This window comes from Neltuma alba, unplaced genomic scaffold, assembly GCF_004799145.2.
Source record: "Neltuma alba isolate B1F8T4 unplaced genomic scaffold, ASM479914v2 tig00003148_pilon, whole genome shotgun sequence".
Lineage (NCBI taxonomy): Eukaryota > Viridiplantae > Streptophyta > Magnoliopsida > Fabales > Fabaceae > Neltuma > Neltuma alba.
The window spans coordinates 25,307-44,856 of record NW_021633160.1 but is presented as its reverse complement, the minus strand read 5'-3'; the positions used below and the strand labels follow the sequence as shown (position 1 = coordinate 44,856).

At 32.2% G+C, this 19,550-nt stretch overlaps 2 pseudogenes; both read left to right on the top strand.

The window, feature by feature from the left end:
- Positions 1 to 2,915: 2,915 nt before the first annotated feature.
- On the top strand, positions 2,916 to 6,878 carry LOC114740425 (uncharacterized; annotated as a pseudogene).
- Positions 6,879 to 12,441: 5,563 nt separating this feature from the next.
- Positions 12,442 to 15,498, top strand: LOC114740423 (probable xyloglucan endotransglucosylase/hydrolase protein 30; annotated as a pseudogene).
- The last annotated feature ends 4,052 nt before the right edge of the window (positions 15,499 to 19,550 follow it).

Here is a 19,550-nt window from a genome sequence, read left to right as displayed (position 1 = left end):
GCAGCAGGAGTCTTAGGCTCCTTGTCATTTGAAGTTTTATCCATCTTACTTGCTACCATGCCTTAATACCAGTACCTCAGAAAATTTTGCATCAAACCATCCTGCACCATAAACACTTTGGTCACAAGGAAGCTTAAGAGGCATTGATCTCCTATAAAACTAAGTTCCACGATTGAAAAGTTAAGCCCTTGAAACAAAACACTTCAAGCGGATGCTTCTATTCTCGATTACTCCACAAAAGAGTTATGACCTTCGTATTGAACGAAGGATCTATTGACGGAAAATGAACCAACGGATTACTCCCTTGTTCATTCCCTGATGATACAAATTATTGCAAGATCCAGTTTCTCTAGCTATCCTACGCTACCAAGCTAGCACATTACAGAAAAGTTCTGTTTACCTCTACAATAACAGTAGTGCAATAATCTTGTATCAATTTAAAGCAGGTGGCGACAGCATACCCTAAACAAACCGGGGGTGAAACTACCAAATACACGGAGTGAAAGTAATACACAAAAACAGCCATAAAATAATTTCAATTCGAGGAAGGAGAATACATGTAATTACCACTTATAAACTGGGACTCCTCAAAACAGAAGCAAAATCTGATGCCCCAGGAAAATGAGAGCAGCAAAAGGTGGGATTGAGACTCGAAAGAAAATTGGCAGATAATTAATCTGTCAATCCAGAAATTTACTTGACTATGTATAGCAAGAAGATAGTCTCCATTTTTCTATCACAAAGTGAGTCGATAAGGTGATACAGAACAGAATCAGATCAAGATTGAGGTGCGTTGTGTTTGTTGTTTGTTTAAGTTTGCTGGGATGTTCACGGAGAGAAACAGTAACACAGAGGTCGTCGTACGGTGTCACTGTCCAGTGAGTTTTTGGTTCTAATTTTCCACGCGTAGTGAAATCCCCATTCTCTCCCGTGCAGGCATTTTATTTCTTTTTGACGGTGTTTTTTTAATATAAAATTTAATTAACTCATTTTAAAAAAATTTAAATAAAATATTTTAAAATATTCATTTATCATCTTTTAATTAATTTATTTAACTTATAAACTAATATATAATTTAATAATACACATAATCATTTTTTTTTGCTATAATTGAATATTTTTTAGATTTTTTAAATTATTAATTGACTCTAAGAAAAATATGAATACATTTGTAAGAGGAAAAGTATCAAGATCCTAAACTCTCCATCTATATGATGACTTCGGTTAATATCAAAAAATGAATCCATCATATTGTTATCTGAACTTTGTGTTGTAATCCCACCAATTCTATTTATAAGCTTTAAATTTAGAATTTCTCTAAATATTTAGGTTTGGTGGTTTAGTATGAAGCATTGAATCTCTTTAGTATGATTAATTATATGTTGTATTGATTAAACAAATTTATAGAGGTAATAAGATTAAAAATATCATATTCTCTCATAATATTTGCTGATTCCACGTACACAAATTTGTCCAATTCCATATAATAAGTAATTTATTATATTAAACACTCTTTTAATAGATTTTTACAACAAAACCACAAGATCATTATCCCTCATTTTTAATGTTTCATATCGAAATGTTTCATATCAAACAGGATATTAAGCATTTTTTAAATTTTGTCCTTTTTATTTATTCTCTCTCATTTACCAAACTCTCTTACCATATTTCCTTATGCATTCTCTTTATTCTTTTTCACAAAACTATATTTTTAACATAATATTTATTTTTAACTAATTTTAACTTATTATTTATAAGTAATTATTTAAATTTATGATAAAGATGGGAGGGGAATAATGTATGTATTTATTTTTGTCCTGAAAAAGACCTAGGGGGTGTTTGGCAAATAGCAATTTTGAAAAGTATTTTCAGAAAACACTTTTTCGCAAAACGAAACAAACACCCCCTAATACCCATTGATTATTGAAGACCTACAGTGGTTGGCAATAAATTTAGTTTTTTTTTAATTATTTGAATGAGGTACATATAGATAAATATTATAAATGCTATAAAAAATTTAAAAGTTTTCTCATTTTCCCTTCCCAGTTTTTTTTATAATTAATAAAAAACGAATAATTCCTAAACTTTGATAAACCGATTGATTTGGTGTGATTTGGTTTTTTCCAAAACTAATAAAATAAAATCTGTAAACACTCCTATTAAATAATCAAGGATTAATATTACTGTTGGTCTTCACATTTAATCTAATTTCAATTTTGGTCTTTATAGTTTTTAAACCATTAATTTTTGCCTCATAATTTCACAAGTTTAAATATAATAATCAAAACCAAAACTCATTAAAAAAATATAAAGGAAAATCCTGATTAATCCAGTTAAAATATCAAAATTCAGATTAAAGCCTACATTTTTAATAAATTCCTAATTATAAAATTGAAGAGATTAAAACCAATTATTTAAAATTATGAGGACTACAAACAAAATTTGGTCAAATTATGAATACTGACAATAATATTAACCTTATAATTGACTAAATCATTAGATTTGTAACAAATTTTTTAAATATATTTACAACCACAATTTTGATATTAATAAGTTTTTTAACTTGATTTTGATATATTTGTACTTGATTTTCTTGATTTAGAACTACCAAACGCATTGTATGTGATGAGTTGTTTCTTTTTTAAAAGGAAAATTTAGAAAGGTCTCTTATTAAAAATTGTTATTGCTAAGTATTTCACTGTTATTCTGATTTGGCTTTTATCAATTCTTACCAATAAAATTTTTAATAGGAAGTTTATTTTTTTAATTTTTTATTCTTTAAACCTGTCATGTAATTCTCCGTATCTAGGATCTCAAAGTGCAATTATCTGTCCCACGCCCGAACCCAGATAAAAATTGGAAATAGGATTGAACCGACGCCGTATCCAAATCGAAGATACAAGGTGCTTCCTTAGCTCCCCTTTCTGCTGCGCTTCGCAGGCCTTTCGCTTGCTCGCGAAGACGCGAACGATGGAGGAAGAAGCAGAGCAAGAAAAGAAGCTCTCCGCCTTAAAGCCATCGCTGAATCCAAATACAAGAGTTCCAACCTCAGCTCTGCTTTGAAACATGCCAAGCGAGCCCAACGCCTTGTTCCTGACCTCGATGGTATTTCCGAAATGGTCACTTCCTTAGACATCCTCAGTGTGGCCTCCAAATCGTCCACTCCAGACTGGTACGAGATACTCCAGGTCGAGCCCTTTGCTCACTCCAACGTCATTCGGAAGCAGTACAAGAAGCTAGCTTTGATTCTTCACCCGGACAAGAATCCCCATGCGGCTTCCGAGGAGGCGTTCAAGCTCGTTAATGAGGCGTTCCGATTTCTTTCTGATAAAATTCGGAGGAAGGAATACGATATGAAGCTGAGGATTCGGATTCAGAATGAGGCGACGAAGGGTTCAAAGCAGCAGTTGGAGACCTTCTGGACAGCGTGCTGCACTTGTCGGCTTCTGCATCAGTTTGAGAGGAAGTATGTGGGTCATAATTTGGTGTGCCCTAGTTGTAAAAAGAGTTTCAAGGCTGTGGAGGTTGAGAATGGTAAGGAGTCTGAGGAGGAGGAGGAGGAGGAGGAGGAGATGAGGGTTAGGAATAGAAGTAGGAAGTTGAGAGTTGCGAGCTTGAGGAAGAAAGTTGGTACTGTTGGCAAATCACCGACCGTGAAGGGGAAAGCGAGCGGCGAAGAGGTTGAACCTGTGACCAATAAGAGTGGAAGACTAAGGGACAAAGTTGGAGGCGTTGAAGCGAGACATGGGGAATTAGAGAGTGAAGGAGCTGTTGGTGAATGGAGGGGGGAAGACTGAGAAGTGGAGGCTTGAAGAGGAGAATGAGCACTGTGGGGGATGTGCTGGAAAGGTCCAAAACAAAGAAAATTATAACTCGCGAGGAAACGATGACATTAGCGGAAATGCAGTCTGAAATCAAGAAAAAGGCTCAGCAAAAGAGGAAGATGACATTTAAGCTAAGGGAAAAGGAGGGGGATAGAACAGAGAAGAGGAAAGAGCAGGAGGAATTACGGAAGGCTTTAAAAAGTTCCAGGGGTTCGGTGGCTGTCAAACCAAAAGTTTGAAGAGCGGGAAGCTAGCAGCTGAGGAGAAGCAAGCATCTCCTGCTAAAAGTAAAGAACTGAAAATTGAGAAGCACAACAACTCTATCGGAGGAGACATGGAAAATATGGCAGTAGAGGATTCAGATTTTTATGATTTTGATAAAGACAGAGTAGAGAGAAGCTTTAAGAAGGGCCAGGTGTGGGCTGTATATGATGACGACGATGGAATGCCGAGGAATTATGCTTTGATTGATGAAGTTGTATCTGTAAATCCTTTTGAAGTAAGAATAAGTTGGCTAGATCTACAAAACAGTGGGGATGAAAAGATAACTAGTTGGGAGAAAAGAGGGTTTCGTGTATCTTGTGGGAGATTTAAAGTTGCCAGGAAGACTTCCATAAATTCTGTAAATATCTTTTCCCATGTTGTAGACTGTGAACAAGCAGCTCGTGAAGCTTACATAATTTATCCAAAGAAGGGGTCTGTGTGGGCACTTTATAGTGAGACAGTTCCTGGTATAGAGGGAAGAAGTGTTGCAGTTCCGAGCAAGAGGTGCTATGATATTGTTGTATTTTTGACGAGTTATAATGAGATAACTGGATTAAGCATGGCATATCTGGGGAAAGTCACAGGTTACAAGACGATATTTAAGAGACAAGAAATGGGGAGTCATGCTATTACATATCTTGAAAGAGATGATTTCTGGTCAGTGTCACATCAAATACCTGCACGGAAGCTTTCTGGCACTGAGACTCCTGAACTTTTGAGAGACTCTTGGGAACTTGATCCTGCTTCACTTCCTTCAGATTTACTTGGGCTTAATGGGACTATCAATCTTTGACAGATTGCTGAGCTTTGGACTTGCAAGCTATTGGGAGGCATAATTTTTGTTTGAAAGCCTGACTGATTTGTATAGCTTTACTTGATTGGTTGTGCAGGTTCAGGACATATTCACCATTTTTTTTTTTTTTTTGGTTCTGCTTAACTCACAGTGCACAGTTCAAAATTTTCCTGTTCATAATCTTGTTAATGTGCTTAAAACAATGGTATTCTCATCGAGCTGGTGGGTTTTTGGATGTATGGACGTACTCATACTTTTGGTGGAATTCATCATATGACACATCTGACAGATAGCAAAGTTTATAGATCTTTGATGCGGAGAACCTTTAAAAGGTGGTCTAGGAGCATGTGCAGGTTTTTCTGTTTTGGAATTTGATGTCTTACAATCATGATTGATGGGACTCTGTCACAGCTGTTTACTTGAGACCTTGAGGAAGGAATGCCCTTAATTCTTTTCCCATGTTTTACTAATTGAGTTAACCGGGTGAATTTGCCACTCCTATGGCAAGGTGTTAATGGTTTTGTGCTCAGATTATGCTCTAGCGCCCACTTCAGAAGGGTGAATTTACTCAGAAGTTGTTCCTTGTGAAGTTTTTGAATATATAACTCAATTGCTATGTAAACCTCAACTTAAAGGTGGCAGTGTCTTGATACTTGCTTTATATGGAGTCAAATCCGATTTTGATGGCTAGACTTGATGAAATGTATTAATTTGGTGCATGAAAGGATATCCTTCTTGAAATATTCCTTGATTTTCTTGCTAGAACCTTAAAAGGGCTAAGTTACGATTATATTTGAGATACTCTAGCCTAAGCTTGAAGAATTTCTATATGACTATTTTGTGAGTTTCCTTTATTTGCAACAGTTCAATACTGGGTTTTTATTAAAGGGGCTGACGGTTGCAATTTCGCTTGAGAAGCTTGAAGAATTTCTATATCACTATTTTGTGAGTTTCGTTTAATTGCAATAGTCTTTCTTTCTTTCTTTCTTTTTTGTACTTTTTATTACCTGTGCGTGGTAATGATTATTGTGTCCATATTTTTTCCGGTAATTTCTCCTTCCACTTTGAAGTACAAAGGCTCAGTCTGATATACTGAAACTCCAATTTTCTTGGTTGTGTTAAATTAATTTCTTGTTATTGAAGAATCTACAGATATCTTAATATCAGCCAGGTAATTGCTTTAGGAAATCCCATAATACTCTTACGTTTACCTGTATATTACTATATCATATGCTACTTAATCATGGGATATATAAATCTGGATTGCTAAGAATTCATTGTACCAGCAACATATGAACTTCTAAGGTTGAGATTGCTATATGTTACGTATCCCTTATACAACTTATTCCGTCGTATTGGTGTGTATTTTCTCTGGATCAAACGATAAGCTGTATATTATCCCCTCGTCTGAAGTATTCATTCTCTTGCTGGATATTATATTCTATTCCATTTCCTTGTGGAACGTGAATGTGTTGTTTAATCCTAATTATTTGCTATGATGACCAACTGGCTCAACTCTATAATTCATACTGAATGTTGATTGTCACCGAAGTACTTAAGGTTCATTTTTGGTGGGTTTTGTCACGACTCCCTGCAATATTGGAGAGAAAGATACATATATCCTTGCCCATTAAAAGCTCCCCAACACAAGTTCCTCGACATTTCTTCTTAATATATATGCTCTGACTCCTGGCTTGTAATAGCAAGTACCATAACTGAGGTCCAATAAACCAATGATCTTTGATTTACACTGATAATTTATTATTCAGTTGCAGCTCACATTCCATGTTTGGAACGGTCTGCAGACCCGGGTTGGAGGACACTGACACAACTTCAGACGACTGAAGTCTGAAACAACGTCTTGAAGGACCTGCAAGGCATCATTATATCTTTGCCCGTAGGATAGGGGCTTGAGATTTGAAAAGAAGTGCCTCAATAGTCAATATCTGGAATGTTGAAATGTATGTTTCTGGTATAAAAGTAATCATATTCCTATGGTATACATGTGCGGTTTTGAATGCCCTTCTTTGAGAGATTTAAGATCTTTAAAATTTGGTAAAAAGGAACTGAGCTACATGCATACTTCCCTGTGTTATCGTCGTTCCATGTGATCCATCTTTCGATAACAATTGAACCCAAAAAAAAACGAAGGAAAAAAAAAAACAGAATTATGCTAGATGGGTGACCAGAGTATAGACGTATTTGATCATGTTATGGAAGATCTTTATTTCGATTTCCATCCTTGGTAGCACGTGATGGGTAAAATGTTGCTGGAAGATAGATGCATGGATTTGATGTCCAAATGACATAAAGCGACTGAAATTCATGCGAGGGTGTTGGATGAGAGAGCTCCATTGTTGCGGGCACATGATAAGTAAAATATCCATGTAAAACATAAATTGATTTTGATGTACAAAAAAGAAGAGATAAATTTTAATACCGGTTGGGTTTAGTGAAAAAGACTAGCTTCTATAATAGGGTAAACTAAGATTTAAATTCTTACTAAAAAATATATTTACATTTAATATATAATAGTGTTTTGAATAAAATTATTTCTAATTAGAAGAATACCTATATAAAGCAAAAAATACAGAGATAACTCAGGTTCGGAGCCTATATAATACAGTGGTCGATTTATCGTTCTATTGAACAAAAACCTGAAACCTTTTTGTGTTTCTTTTTCATTTTCTTTTTCCAGAAAACAACAAATAAATAAATAAAGAGCTGTTCTTTGCTTCTTGGTCTTGCAAAAGCACAAGCACTGTACACACGTAACTTAATAAAATAACACGCTGAGTAAAGGGGGGAAAAGGCTTCTAATGACGTATTTTCCCGATCTTTAATTCTTCATGCTTCGTTCCATTCCTCACTTTTCCTTTTTGTTTACTTGAAATTATCATCAAGACACATTCTCCTATTCTTTTTCGCACTTTTCACCTTTTAGTTTGCCCCATTCTTCATCAATCCCACACTTATTTATTTTCTTTAAAGTTCTTTATAATTATTTGATTATAAGTCATGGGCTGCTATCTGCTACTAATCTAGATGTAGATATAATCTGACTCTAAATAATAAATAGCCTCTTCATTACATATATATATATATATATATATATATATATATAATCACTCATATTTATATAAATGATATATGAGCTTTTGTCACTTAAGCAAGTTCTCGTGTTTGTGGCAATTTAATTAGGAAATTATCAATGCTTCGGGGAGATTTAGACGCTGTTATTAACGAAGTATACTTCTTCGATTTCACAATTAAAAAATTAATAATTAGCCTCAATTTTTTAACATCTCAATTGAAATAAATTTGATTGGTTAAAATAAAACTTGATCTGAACCATCTCCGTCAAGAGACGGAGGAGAAAGAGGGCAAATTTATTAAATATGCCGACATTTTTATTAAAGTACTATGATTTTCTCAGCAAATTTTTCAAAACTAAAAAATATTAATCCTTAATTCATGAAATAATTTTAAAATTGTTCATTTTACCTACACAAAGCAAAGAACAAATAATTTTACCTGTTAGGCTCATTAATTCGTTGCTTTATTTTCATATTTATGTCTCTCTCTGTGTATATAACTATATATACACATACCAAAACCAATTGGATACATCCCATTAAAATAAAATAGACATATAAATAAATAAGCATAAAATGATTATAAAAATTAGTAAGTGAGGCCGAATGTTAAGTTATTATTTCAAAACGAATTAAAAGTGAGTTGAGTGGACAATAATACCCCCCTTAATTTAGATGGTCACTAAAAATGTAGACATATACTTCCGAATATACCTCCACTTTCGGGCTAAATTACCTTTCGTGATCATACACGCCTCTTCAATATTTTGAAACGACAATAATACCCACCTAAAACTAACTTGTTTTACCCACTCAACCTTATTCTGCACCAGCCCCACCCTTTATTCTCTTTATAATAAATGCCAAAAAGATACTACTAGTTCTGATCTTAATATATCTTGTTTGATTTTTATTTTGACTCTAAATATAAAATCTCAATATATTTTTTTCTCATTTTTTTATAAAATAGTCCTTTGATAATAGTAGTTCTAGGTAATAAACTTGATTAGTAAGAATATTTTAGAAAAAAACAATACATATTCATTACAAATAACTAACTTAACTAAGTTCCTTAATCTCTCTAAATTAGTTAATTTGGTCTTATAATTAGGACCGGAGGTAAATAATATTTAATTTCACCATTATGATTCGTCTCGTCACGCACAGTTCAGACTAAAAAGTGGTTACTATGTTACTTCAACTCACAAGCTTGGTATCCTCAATTTAAGCGTAATATATCCAACCAATTATTATTTAATAAACAATAAAACAAACCAAATCTCTAACTACTCTCTCTTTTTATTTTTTTATTTTTTAATCGACGTTCATCTAAAATTAATTATTAGCGAATCCTAAAGGGGCTGGCTCTAGATAAAGCCTGAGCTTGCATATGCTTTCTTTTTTCAAAAAAAAAAAAAAAAAGTTTGGAATCTCTTCTACTCGATTTTAAAACACATCAAGTGTAAAAATAATTAAAATAAAATTCACCTAATATTCAAAAACAATAATTGGATGATCAATCAAATGATATTGTTTACTAAGTTAATTTTGACAAATTGTAATTAAGAGGAATCATATCGTATTTTGCTGTCTCCTAGTTGGGTTAATGATGCCGTGACATGATAATAATATTTTTGACTTTGATTTTAATATTTGGTAATTGGTAATTATCATGCATCATGGTGTTTTTAATTTATAGTTATTGTTAATTCTATGGATAATTAAATGGAGGCCTCCAGACACATGACCAAGTCATAAGAATGGTTTAAAGCTTGGGTGGTGACATGTGTCACATTATATATTTAAATAGATAAGACGTTTTTGCCCCCTTCTAATACACGTGGATCTGTGGTTAGAGACAGAGTGATATGCCCACAAATAAGCCATCCAGCCCCAGCCAGGGATGATATTTCTCAATTCTGGATTTGTGCGGCCACTTATATTATTCAGCTAATTTGAAAAATACTACTACCTCCGGTCTTAATTATAAGACCCAGTTGATTTATTTGAGGAGATTAAGGAAGTAAATTAAGTTAGTTATTTGTAATAAATAAGTATTGTCATTCCTAAAATATCCTTGTTAATTAAGTGTATTGGTTAGAACTATTATTATTAGAAGGACTGTTTTGGGAAAAAATGCATAAATATGAGAGACAAAATGGATTGGGGTCTTATAATTAGGACCAAACAAAAAGTCAAATAGGGTCTTATATTAAGGACCGGAGAGGTAGTATCTCCGGTCCTAATTATAAAAGCCAGTTGACTAATTTGAGGAGATTAAGAAAGTAAGTTGAATTAGTTATTTGTCCTAATAAGTGTTGTTTTTCCTAAAATATCCTTGCTAATCAATGTATTAACTATAACTATATTATTAGAAGGATTATCTTGGAAAAATTGAGTAAATATGAGAGACAAAGTGGAATAAGGTCTTATATAGGACTAAATAAAAGTTAAACAGGATCTATATTAAGGACCGAAAGTAGCATTAGCTTTGGTCATAATTATAAAATCTCATTTATATTGTAAACAAAGTCTTACAATTAAAATTTAAAGTATTAAAATTGAGTTAACTCTAAGTGGCTTGTTATATTTTTCTTGCAGAGATGTATTGGTTATTAATATTTTATTAAAGAAAGGAGAAAAATTTTTAAACTCCATCTGTAAGAATACTTTTTTATTGCTTACAATTATCATTATATTAGAAATGATCCTATTCGAAGTATAGCTAAGTGTATGTGAGAATTATTTTACATCATCTTAAAGGTTAAATTTTTTTATAAAAAAAAAATTAAAAACTGTTATTTTTTTCTCTGAATAGGTTGTATAACATGACATTCTCTTTGTTTTTTAACAAAATAATATAAATATTAACTCTGCAATTATTCACGATAATTTTTTGTGTGACAAAGATACTTATAATATTGTATATGGACTTTTAATAGAACTATATATTTTTTTAAAAGTTGTGGATAAAATATGTGGGAAACAATATCACAACAGTTTGAAAAAAAACTACGTTGGAAATAAACTTCAACAAGCATCTAGACTCGCTTTTTTTCAAATAAAATATTGAAGGGGCCTATGGATGGGCATGATTATATTGAAGAAAAGAGTACGTGACTTGTGGGTGAAGCCTCTCCAAGCATGATGTTGAACCACATCAATCATGCATCCTTATCTTTCATTGTCGTAAACCATACTTAATAAAACGTTGATATTATCCAATCCCGTTCATCGCTATAATTTATATTTTTATATAATCATTCATTACCAAACCACGGGCACATATTCTTTCATTTTTAGATAAAATTCACAGCTTAATTATTGCTATTGTGCCGGTATCTCTAATATAAAGTGTCCATTTTATTCTTAATATATGGGGTAGCTGAAGAAGAAGTTAGTTCCGATCTAAATGTATAAATACAAAAAAAATCTTATATTTAGGATCAGAGGAGTATATAATATAATATTCTATATAGGTATTTTGGAAAAATCAATTCACATTTATAATAATTAGCTAATTTATCTAATTTTTTTATATAATTAAATTAGTTAAGAAACTCGATGAAATTAAAGTAGTATCATCTATCTATGCTTTCTCGTGAGGGTGTTGGAAACGGATCCAAGTAAAATTGACTGCGGGGGGCCGCAGTGGCACATAAAAAGGCAACTAAGGGTCGTTCTTAAAGAAAATTGTTGAAATTTTAGTTATAAAGATTTGAAAATAAAAAAAACTATCTTAACATCTCAATTATTTTAAAATTATTTCATCTGGATTGGATCCGGAAAAAGACATAAAAATGTTTCAAAACTGAGGTTTTAGTACCCACATTTATTGTCTAAATTTTTCCAAAATGATTGCCTCTAAAAAAATATGCCTATATTTAGAAGGAAAAAAAAAAGGTCTTATAACCTACTAAATTAATGACATCCCCCCCCCCCAAATCACGACGGAAGAATTTCTCCCTTGATATCATACCGTTTGAAATCGAAAAATCATATCATTTTTTTTACCTTGAAAAAAAAAATCATATCATTTTTTTTACCCTGAAAAAAAATCATATCATAATCATATCATTTTTTTTACCCTGAAAAAAAAATCATATCTTATTTCAACTAATTTTGTTGTCATGTAATTTAAATTGTATATCATAATAAAAACAATAAAATTCTGTTGATAAGTTTTTGACTTAAGGTACATAGCCAAGACTTGCAGATTCAAACATAGCAAGCTACATATGGTCGGTAAAAAATCATTGTATTAATCAACTCGCAACACATACACCATAATAGTTTAGGTGTCCCGTCACGTACTCCCCGGCCGAGGGCGTTTTGTAATAAACAGAAAATAAAAAGATAAAACAAGATCAAAGCTCCGAGAATTCAAAAATATTCAGTTCGTTGGTTAAAAAAAAACATATATGTATATATATTTATCTATTATATATGTGTGCGTGTAAGATCATCTCGTGGGTGCTGAGTATATATATAAACTTAGGCACAAAGCAAAGAGGTGTGAGGGAGAGAGAAACAGAGAGAGCGGGGAGAGAGAGATAATTAGAAAGAGAAACATTAGTAGTAACCAAACCAGCCATGTCCCTCTTACGTTGTTTTGGGACATTCCCCAAAACTGGCATGTTTCCACTTTTATCTCTTCTTCTTTCTCTCTTCCTATTATTCTCCTCCTTCGCCATAGCCGACGCAGCCTTCAACCTCGCCACCGTCCCCTTCAACGCTGCCTACTCTCCCCTCTTCGGCGACTCCAACGTCGTCCGCTCCTCCGATGGCCGCGGCGTCCGCCTCCTTCTTGATCGCTTCACAGGTCCCCTCCAAAACTTCAATGTTTTTTTTTCACCTTTTAATACAAAATATGACAGCAAAGATGTCGAAAACATTTATTTATATGCTACAATTAAACAGGTTCGGGTTTCATTTCCTCCAATATGTATCAGTATGGATTCTTCAGCGCCAATATCAAGTTGCCTTCCGATTACACAGCAGGGTTTGTGTCGCATTTTATGTGAGTATATACACAAATTCAAACTTTTTCATTCAATATATACACAGGAAATTATGAATTCATGGAATTTCTGAGAAAGCGAAAGGAAACAGTCATAAAAAGAACCCGAGGACGACGACGACGACGCCGTCGTAGAGTCAGAGTGAAATTAAACGACGCGTCGTGCTTGAAACGGTTCTGACGACATATTTGTGTGTGTATGAAAAATGCAGACGTCAAACGGCGATGTGTTCGAGAAGACGCATGACGAGCTGGACTTTGAGTTCTTAGGGAATATCGGAGGGAAGCCGTGGAGGTTTCAGACGAACCTGTACGGCAACGGCAGCACCCACCGCGGCCGAGAAGAACGCTACCGTCTCTGGTTCGACCCTACCAAGCAGTTTCACCGATACAGCATCCTCTGGTCTCCCACCAACATCATGTACGTCCAGCTCCCCTCTCAATCTTATTTAATTCTTTTTATTTTCTTTTTGACCAGACTTTGAAAAACTAGACAGTATAAGCTTAAAAAAAAATATTTATACATATATAAATATATACATATATAATTTGCAGGAGTGCTCCTTCATTTCATTATAAAGCCCATAAAAACGTGTTCAACAATTGATGTAGCTAGAGCGATGATGGTGCAAGATTTAACTTTAATTTAAAAATTATACTATACCTACGAATATGATGTTACTATAGTATAAATCAGAAATATATATTTATAAATTACCTAATTTAGTGATAGTTATAAGGTGTACATGATTTAAATTCAAATATTGTGGAGAATAAAAAACTTGTTTCAATTATTGATATAAATTAGGAAATGAGGAGGGGATAAGGATAAGAATTGAAGGAGAGGCCAATTTGATAAAAAAAAGAAAAAGTATGGTCTAAACTTAAGAATGAATATATATATATATATATATATCATTGTCATAATTGAAATTAATTTGGTTTGACTTGAGGCGAGGAAGAAATAGATTAGAGTTTGGGATTGCGTGTGGGATGTTTCTAAAAGCTTGCGAGCCACAAAAGGTGGCATATCACTTTTCATCACTGTAAGCATCGTCTTAGCTACGAACTAATGTGATGTTCTATGATTGAGTGATTTTTTCAAATAGCCCCCCACAATTTAATTATTTCCGCGACTTATTTTTTTAAAAATATATATATTTTTCTAATATTTTTCATCTATACGAAAAATTCAAATTAATTCAAGATTGTCTTCCTCACATATTTTGTCGTAAATTGCATGATACAAAATCAATTAATCTAGAAGCCTCTGTATTTTGACTAAAAAATCTGGCCAATATAAGTCTAATAAAAAAAAATGTGAACCGTTCTTGATTACAATTTTATAATAAAACAAAATAGTAGGTCAAAGTGGTGTTGTTGAAAGTTGAAAGGAGGCCGCATAAAATATTAAGAAACATAAAGAGGCGGAGGAATCAGTTCATGAAGCATGTGATGAGGCTGCATTGTTTAATTAATTTGATTAAATAAATTAAAATAATTTTGTTAGATTACTAAACTAAGCTACCTAGGCCCATAGATTCCTATACTGTTTGCCATAAAATTTGTTCCCATAATTCCACCTAACTGGATTCTAAAGCAGCTGGCAGCCCCTTTTTTAAGACACTAATTATAATTATAATCATAATCTGATCTAATCTTAATTACTGATTTATATACTTTCTGAATTTCATTTTTATAAACTTTACTTTTTTTCATCACAATCTGTTCAGGTGGTTTCACAAAATTACAATTCGCCCCCTCTAACTTTTCAATAGATGTGAGCTCTTCTTCTTTTTTTGATTATTAACAACTAAGTGTATGTGAATTAAAATGTGCAGATTCTACATCGATGAGTAGGTTCCAATAAGAGAAGTGGTACGTAGTGAAGAAGAAATGGGAAAAGAATACCCTTCAAAGCCAATGTCCTTGTACGCCACTGTATGGGACGCTTCAAGTTGGGCTACCTCAGGCGGCAAATACAAAGTCAACTACAAGTATGCACCTTTTGTTGTTGAATTCAAAGACCTAGCCCTTCACGGTTGCTCCGTCGACCCGATCCAAGAGGTTCCCGACATCGACGATATCTGCTCCGACCGCCACACCTACCTCCTCACCCAAGACTACGCCACCATCACCCCCATGCGCCGCCTCGCCATGCGTCGGTTTCGCCAACGTTACATGTACTACTCCTATTGTTATGATACGTTGAGGTACCCTGTGCCATTACCGGAGTGTGTCATTGATCCAACAGAGAAGCAACGATTTAAGGAGAGCGGTAGGTTGAAGTTTGGTGGCAGCCACCGCCGACATTCCAGGCGGAGAAGCCGAAATGCTGCTCCGGTGGATGATAGTGACGAGGCTGATTGATGATTGAGCACGTATGTACATAATATTGTGTTGCATTTTTTCCTCTAGGAAAATAATAAAAATGTTTAGATTAATAATATGTTCGATTTTTTGAATACTTGATGTGTGATCATGTAATTAATATTCATGACAGTGTGTTAATTTGGGTCAGATTTTGACCTCAAATATGAATTTCATCACACAATAAAAGTTCTAAAAACACAATTAATCCGCTAACACTCATTTTCATACTACTAACCAGCATTTAATTATCCTGTTGAGATCAATTAGACCACCTCCTTACAGGCTGTAATAGAAACATTAAAAAAAAATCTTCAAATAAACTTTAAATGATAATCTCTTTCATGCATAAGCACAATACAGAGAAAGAAATCTAATGAACACAATATGATTAATGCCCAGCTTTTGTTATTATATTCTACCAGAATTAGGGATGCAAATGAGAAACTGGAGTTAATTAAAAAAAGATAGAAAGAGAAATCAAATATTGTTAATCATGAAATTGTTTATGATATGTTGGTAGTATTTTTCAATTGAAAGTGATGTCATAATATTAAATTACTCAATCTAATATTAAATAACAATATCTATTAACCAGAAGAATGACGTATATTAGAATTAAAAAATATGAATGATGAACATTTCTTAGTCAACATGCATACCATCTTGGTGTCTTTTCTGAGCACTGTATAGTCCCCTCAGGGTTCAAAGCATACTAATCAAAACCAAAGGAACTGTCCAATTGGTTGAAACCAATAATTAATTAATTAATTAATATATTGTAATTTTGAAATGACATATAACCTACCTGTGAATTCATAGCTTCATTTGCCTTCCGGGAATCAATTTCATTGGCCTATTTAGTATTCCGTGGCTTTGATTAATTTTTTTAAATACTCTTATTATTCTTAATATAAGAGCTAATTAGGGAGTTAACAGTAGTCTTGTATATAAGATGAATTCTATATTATTAATTTTTTTTAATTTAATCCTATTCATATTTCTCTAACAATAATCAAGTAGGAGAGATAGAGAGGAAATTAAAAAAGATGTTTAGAGTGTTTTAGAAAAAAAAATAGTGTTTTAGAAAAAAATCATATTAACTAATTTAATTAGCATCATTAATCAGCTCAAATTAATTAATTAGGTCTTAATATTAAAAATAGAAAGAGTATAACAATAACAATGTGAATTTGATAATTACTAAATGACAATTCGAATGGCCGATTCAGTGTTGTCTCATACGTTACATTCAAATAGGACAAAAATCATTTATGCATATAAAATGTAACAGTTCCTGATCGTTAAAATTTGATAGGAAAATTTCATTATTTTTTTTATAAAGAAGTACCATGACAAGGGTTAATCATGTGATTTATAAATTCTAAAATTCAATATTTCAAGGTACTGATTTTATGACTATTTATATCTCTCCAGCAGAGTTATAGTGATGTGATTTTTTTTAAAAAAAAAAAAGATTTACCAATGTGATCCCAGCAATACCCTCTTCCAATGACTGCGTCGTATTTTTGCTACTAACAGCCAGTAGTTTAATCCATTCATTATATTAATCTAAAATTTTGAAGGGTTTAAGCTTCTTTGTCCCCCAAAAAGGCTTAAATTTATGAATTTTTTTATTGATATAGTTTTTTTTATAACAATGATATGCGGAGATATGAAACTTTTGAAAAGGCTTACTTTTTCCGATATTAAATAAATATAAGGTTCATTTGAAAGTCTTGATTAAATCATAAATAATATAATTTTTATTCCTTTTTGTCTCCTATAAATAAATTCACACATTTTTATATTTTATAAATAGCTAAAAACATTTTATATTTAAGATCAGAATAAGTGTAATGTGTCTTTTTTCCCCTTAACAATAAAAATCTAAGCTGTCCCAAAATATATAGTTGTATGGAGAGAGACATAATATATACTCCTTTAGTTCTATTTATAGGACATAGAGTGGAAATTTTTTTTTGTCTTATTTACAGGAACACAAGAGAAATTTTTTATATGGATACACAATTTTACCCTTTATTTATTGTTGTGTTGACTTTATTAACGTGAGGTATGATGTATATTAAATAGGGATAAAAAGATGTTGAATTTTAAATAAGAGCCAATAAAGTTTAAGTTTTTCTATGTGTATTGAAAGTGACTTATAAATAAGATTAGAAGAGTAATTATAATGTGTCAGTTCAAATGTGCGGTGTGCCAACTAATTAAATTATTGATCGCTTGTCCATTTAACATTCTAGCTGTACTATATGATAGCTATGACATTGTGTTTCGTTGTTACAACTAGTGGCCACTAGATAAATTTAGAGCAGTTAAAACAGAATCCGAAGCATCCTTGATTGCATGAGAAATTTAAGGTATCATCATCATTAGTTAGACCAAGTCACTGTAAACTCTATTTATAGTGGAGGTTAGTTATGTAAAAAATAACTTACTCACAGAGGTAGATTTTCTTTTTAATGCAATCAATTCAAGCACTCTCGTATCTTTGTTAACATCGGTTTGAGTTTAGAACATTATTCACAAAGATAGGTTTGAACAAGTCCAGTGAAATAATTTCCTTTATTTATTTTTTTGTGATTTACTCTTTAAATGCAAGGCTACCTAGCTAATTATAAAAAATTAAATTTATCATGATGAATAGCTGGTCTGAGTGAAACGCCTTCTGGAAATTCAACATACATAGCAAAAATTCTCACCTAATCGTTTAAAAGTATATTTTTGCTCAAAAAAAAAAAATCGTTTAAAAGTATATGGTCAAAACGGTTACTTCCCAACTCAGTAGTTTAATTGTCCGGTGAAACAACTTTGTCCAATTCCCAAAACTCTATCTGGTCAACCACCACCTCAAATTTCTACTTCCTTGAGATTTCCTAAGATGAAGTTTTTGGTGGAAAAAGTTAGGTCAACGATGTGAACTTAAAGAGCTGAAAATGTCACCACCTAACTTGCTTGTGAATTTGAACCAGCTTAACCTTCTTATAGTTGACATGCGTAATACTAAACCAAAGGGTTTTTTTTAATTAAAAGATAATTTTATTCAAACTAAATAAAAAGATTAAACATAAAAGAGGTTATGTGTGTAAACCAAAAAGGTTACGTGCAATGGATTTGAAAACATAATACTATCTCTGCTCTTTAATATAAAAGTTAGTTAAATATTTAATTTAGTACTACCTTTGGTCCTTAATATAAGACTTTGTTTGATTTTTATTTTGATCTTAAATATAAGACTCCAATCCACTTTGTTTCTAATATTTATGCATTTTTTCCAAGATAGTCCTTTTAGCAATAGTAATTCTAGCCAATACACTTAATTAGCAAGGATATTTTAAGAAAACTAACACTTATTTATTACAAATAACTAACTTAACTTCTCTCATTAATCTTCTCAAATTAGTCAACTAGCTCTTATAATTAGGACCAGAGGTAGTATTAAATATAAAACCTCAATACATTTTGTTTATAATATTTATCTATTTCATCCTTAAGTAATACCTATAGTGATTGAGCTTCCATCAATAAGTAGTTCTAATACACATAATTAATAAGAATATTTTAAGGAAGACAATATTTATTTATTATAAACAATTAGTTAACTAATTTTATTATTATTCTGGTAAAAAAATAATTTTATTATTATCTACAAATTAGTTATATAACTCTTATATTAATAATGGTATATAATAATTATGGTAAATGCCTGAAATCACAAATTAACAACTCCAACAGAGATAAATTTGATGCCCATTTGAATGTAAACTAAAAGAAAGGATTTCTCACGTCCACATGACTCTATTGCTTAGTATGAACATGTCAATATATCTAGAAAAAGTTTTTTTAATTCATTTTATGTCTAGTGAGATCAAGTTAAGTGCATATTTGGTTTCATATTGAAAGTAATCGTAATTAAAATTACAGAAATGTGATTTTATGGGGCATGAAAATCTACCAAACCCGGCCTAACTGGTATCAACTCTAACTTGGTCGAATTCAAGTGTTAACTAAAAATAAATTTTGTGCAAAGCTAAGCCGAGTATTATAGTGAAATCAAAATAGAACTCATTCATTTATACTGAAATTCATAAAGGAAAATTTTTTTTTTAATGATACTATTTACCCTTTAAATCTTAAAAAGAATGTGTTTTCTGAAATCTATT